The following is a 5,043-nucleotide window of genomic DNA, read 5'->3' on the forward strand; positions in this document are numbered from 1 at the left end:
ACATGCAGCGAGTTACTCCCCACCACTGCCTGCAGTCGGTGCATGTGATAATAATGAATGCCCACCATGAAGCTGGATCTTCTCCGGTTCACTCGATGGCAGCATTTGTATTTATTATCATGAGGCAACCCGCTCCATGTCAAATAAAAACACTTACATCACATTCCTCAGAAACATCACTCATTTCTGTAGAGATGGACATTTTAATACCTGGATCAAATGACTGAGTTTAGTTTTGAGAATAAAAACTGACCTGTTTGTTCCTCAGTATCTTGTTTCAGACTGAATACTTCTTCAATCCTGAAGTCTTCACTCTCCTCTTTAATAAACGCCATCTTTATAAGTGTCAAGTGGTTTCACTATTTACAAAGTTTCAATGTGCAGAACTCTCCCACTTGATAAGACAGCCCACTACAAGAATTCCACCGGATTCCACTCATTGACCATACTTGCTTTTTTATTTTTTCAGATTTTGTGATGCAGTGATCAATCAGCCAGTCATTAGTCAAGCAGTCATTAGCCAAGCAGGTGAAAACCCTTTAGACAAATACAAACACCACTGTAAGAGCACTAATAAATATGATCAAAAATACCAAGCAAAACTTGTATACAAAGTGTTCTTTTTTTTTAATTACCACAGATATTAGACAACAGATTTAACCATTTATATACTTTTACATACCAAATACACTGCTTTTTAAATAAATGATTTTAAACATCCTTTTTACAACTTTTAATTTAAATATACTCTCTATATAGAAAACCAGGCCTAATTCACAAACCAAACTAATACAAAACTAATAATATTCTAATACAACATGATTGAACAAAACAACCCATGTACAAAATATTAAAGCTCACCGACTGCTTCTTCAGTTTGTTGTAGTAGCTTAACTCTGCACAAAAAGGAATCTTTTCTTTGTTCAAACCACTGCTACTCTACATAAAGTCTGTTCTGCCCTGCTAATTAATAGATTAACTTAATTACCTTCACCTGGTGTTCTCTCACTAGTGAATTCTAGTGCACTCTGGCTAGTGCACTCTAGTTAGGAAGGGCGGAGCAAGAGCAACCAACAGTTTGCCACAACACCTCCCACTCAATCTTCCCACTGGAACAGCTGGAAAGATTGCAAAACTTCACGGCAAACCTATGGTCAAAACCCCTTTCCTGGGCAGAGCCTTTTTTCTGGGCCTCCTGTCTGCTCTTCAACTGGCAGGAGGACAACCAAGCGCCGAACATCCCTGTGCAGAATTATGGGCTGAAAGTCCTTCTGGACCTTAGAGGTTGGATGATTGAATGCTGCAGATTTCACAGGTCTCACCTCAGGTTTCATTACAGGTTTTATCACAGAGACACAGTAGCTTGGAACCATCTTGACATTCACCTCCCGCACGACACCTCTGGAGTCTGGGTTAACATTTAAAACTCTTCCAAGCTTAAACTGGCCCCTCAAAGCATTCTGATCACACACCCAAACGATATCTCCAACAGCAACGTTTCTTTGTAAGGTATGCCATTTGCTTCTCACAAACAAGTTGGGCCTGGCGAGCTGGCTCCAAGACCTCCAGAACCTGTTGACCTGGCACTGCATTTCCCGGAGTCTCTTGTAGGGGTAGCCTATGAAGTCAAATGTTTTAAAATCGCCACTTGAAGATGCTCATCCCAGTAAAAGCATATTGGGCGTGATGTACTGCACACTGTCTTCACTGCTCTGCACCCTGGCATCTATCGGACGTTCGTTGGCAAGGTTGGCAGCGATCTGAAGGGTTGTCTGGAGCTCACTATAGCCGAGGCCTGATTCTTTCCCCAGACTCTGAAATGCCTTCTTCACGATGCGAACAGCAGATTCCGCAGCACCATTTCGATGAGGCAAATCAGCTGGTTGGATTTTCCACTGCCAGTCGGTTCCATTTTGAGCCGAAGCTTCCTCCACAATCGACCTATCTAAATCATTCAGGAACTTGTATAGTTCTTCCAGGACAGATTTTGCACCGATGAAGTTGGTGCCTGGGTCAGACCAGATCTTCTTAGGATGCCCTCGAATTGCAGTGAACCTCTGGTACGCCATCAAGAAACTCTCAGTTGACATGGTGTTGGCCAGCTCTGTGTGGATAGCCCTACTGGCCATGCAGCAGAATACGACTCCCCACACCTTCATTGTGACCCGCTTCTTCACATCGTCCTTGACTTGATAGGGTCCAAACAGGTCAACAGCTGTAAACTCAAACGGGGCTGCAGATCTAATCCTCTCTTGAGGCAAATTGCCCATTACTTGTTGACATCTTCTGGCTCTGGCTTTCTTACAAATTATGCAGTTATCAACAACTTTTTTAGCAATTCTTCTTCCTTTGATGACCCACGCAGTTCCCCTCATCTTCATTAAAGTCGCAGCCACTCCTTCATGACCCTCATTGTGAGCCTCACGAGCCAGCAATATTGAAATCCATGCGCTGTAAGGTAGAAGAGGAACACCAACTTTGTCTTCTTTGAAGCTCTGGACTCTTCCACCACAAACCAGCAGCCCAGACTCTTGCTCTTTATAGACGACCAGTCGATCTGTAGTAGTGGTTGGAAAGGTCACGCCACTTTGTGCAGCCAAGAAAAGATCTCTTAAGACATCTTGACGTTCAGTCACAGTGATAACTCCTCTTGATGGAACTGCCTCCCACTTTAGGGTTTCCAACTTCTTCCTTTGTGCTGCAAACTTTTTAGCTGCTCTCCAAATCCATGCAACTGTTTTGATCAAATAAGTCAGATTGCTAAATCGTTTTTCATCCACCAGGTTTTGGATAACTAAACCAGCTAGCGGTCTTCGATGTCCTTTATCTGACAGTTCTTTTTTCACTTGAGCTCTTGTAAGTGCAGCACTAAATGATTTCTTTTGCATCTTACCAATGCTCTCTCGAGCAGTTGCAGTCACATCTTTTGCAGATTTAATTGGCCACTCATTGACTGGTAGATTCAGAAACCTTGGCCCCTGCTGCCACTCTGAATCTTCCTCCAAGTGCTTTGGACCAGCCCCTCGAGTAATAATGTCGGCAATATTCAGTGGTCCAGGGACCCACCACCAGTCCTGAAGTCGTGTACTGCCTTGGATCTCTCCAATCCTGTTGGCAAAAAAAGTCTGGAAACCATAGCTCTCACGCTGGATTGCACCAAGGATTGTCTGACTGTCGATGAAATGGTACCATTGTTTAACCTGGATTGTGCCATGTTGCTCAAAGTACTTCTTTAAACGAGCGGCAAAGACTGCCCCACACAACTCTGCCTTGACTACTTCCCCAATGTGGTCTAGGGGGGTCAATTTGGCTTTAGACTCCACTAGTCTCACTGTTGAACCTTGATCGGAGGGCCACCACAAATACAAAACAGCACCATAGGCATGTTCACTGCCATCAGAGAAGGTAATTGCATTAGGTTCAGCAAACATGCCTGCTGGAGTAAAAGCCCTTGCAAACCTAACTTTGCTCAATTGAACAATCTTCAAAAAGGTCAATGGCATCTTCTCGAAGTTTGTCAGATAATGCAAGGTCCCATGTCTCTTTAATGGTGCTACCTCCAGGTTTGGCCTCTTGAAATGCTCTTAGGACCAAAATGGCTCCTCTCTGCTTTATGGGTGTTGTCAGACCGATTGGGTCATACAGACCAGAAACTTGACTGAGCAACTCTCGTCGTGTTAGTGGGTGTGGCGTCTGAGCTCTAACTTGTCCCAACAAAAGGTCCTGGCCAAGTCTCATTTTTTTCTTTCTCTTTGAAAAGTTTATTCTAACTATGACATGAAACATGTCATCCTCTACTGTGTAGCCCAGGCCAAGAGCTTTGTTGTCCTCATCTTTGAGCTGGTTTGGTAAGACCATCGCCTTTGAAGTTACCTCCTCTTCCTGTCTCCCAACAGGCTTATTCCTCCTACATTGGCCAGAGAAGACCCAAGGCTTCAACTCAAACCCTCCTGCTTTTAGAATTTTCTCCACATTTATTGTGATGATTTTGAGATGGTCTAAACTATTGTGAGAAGTCAAGATGTCATCCACATAACTGTCTTCATGTAACACTCGATGCTCTTCTCTAAAGTGGCTAAACTGAGGAAGATTAGCTGACTCTCTCATGGCGAGCTGAGCAATACAAACTGCTGGCTTATCCCCAATGTTGACCCTAGTGATAGCATACTCGCCCAGTTCTTCCTCTTCGGAGTCACGCCACAAGAACCTGTGTAAATGTACTTCTCGGTCTTCAAGCCAAACGGAGTTATACATTTTCTTGATATCTCCCAGAGCAGCGAAGGCACCCCTCCGGAACCTTAGAAGCACAGCACGAATTGGATTTAGGACATCAGGACCCTTCAGCAGGAGGTCATTGAGACTCAGGCCTCTAAACTTTTGGCTGCTGTTCCAGACTAGTCTTACTGGAGTCGTGACAGAATGTGGATTTGGAGCGATGAGATGGCTGATGTACCAAACTGGTCCAGTCCAAGTAAGTAAAGCTTCTTTGGACAACTTCATTGCGGTCCGACGATTGACCATGTCGTGGACCTGAGCGGCATAAGCAGCTTTCCATTCCAACTCCTTGGCCAGCTGTCTCTCTGTCCTCAAGAAGGTGCTCTCAACTGCCTTTCTGTTGTTTGACAATGTGGCTGGATCTTCTATCCAGGGATATCTGGCATGCCAGTGGGGCCATTCACTGTGGTCATCGGCAAGTGCATATACAAGTCCACTCCTCACCACTTCCAACTCTCTTTCTTCAGCAAGGGTCATCTCTTTGCCACCTGGCTGGCAATTTCCACAACGACAGCCTCCACATCTTGGCTCACAAGCACCAATACTATCCCATCTCCACCACTCAAGGAAGTCACGGGTAGTAGCTGGAGAGCGGACCTTGCAAAATGCGTTCTGGACATATGGGCTGAAACTGCAATCTCTTCAAACAGCTCAGGATGGGTACCAGCAACCGTCTTTCCTAATGGCCCATCCCACAGCACGAGGTCTCCCACAATGCGGGCTCTCTGAGGAGCTAGCTGACCTTCCTTGTGACTTATTAAGAGATGG

The sequence above is a fragment of the Sinocyclocheilus anshuiensis genome, unplaced genomic scaffold (assembly GCF_001515605.1).
Source record: "Sinocyclocheilus anshuiensis isolate Anshui unplaced genomic scaffold, SAMN03320099.WGS_v1.1 scaffold2354, whole genome shotgun sequence".
NCBI classification, from domain to species: Eukaryota; Metazoa; Chordata; class Actinopteri; order Cypriniformes; family Cyprinidae; genus Sinocyclocheilus; species Sinocyclocheilus anshuiensis.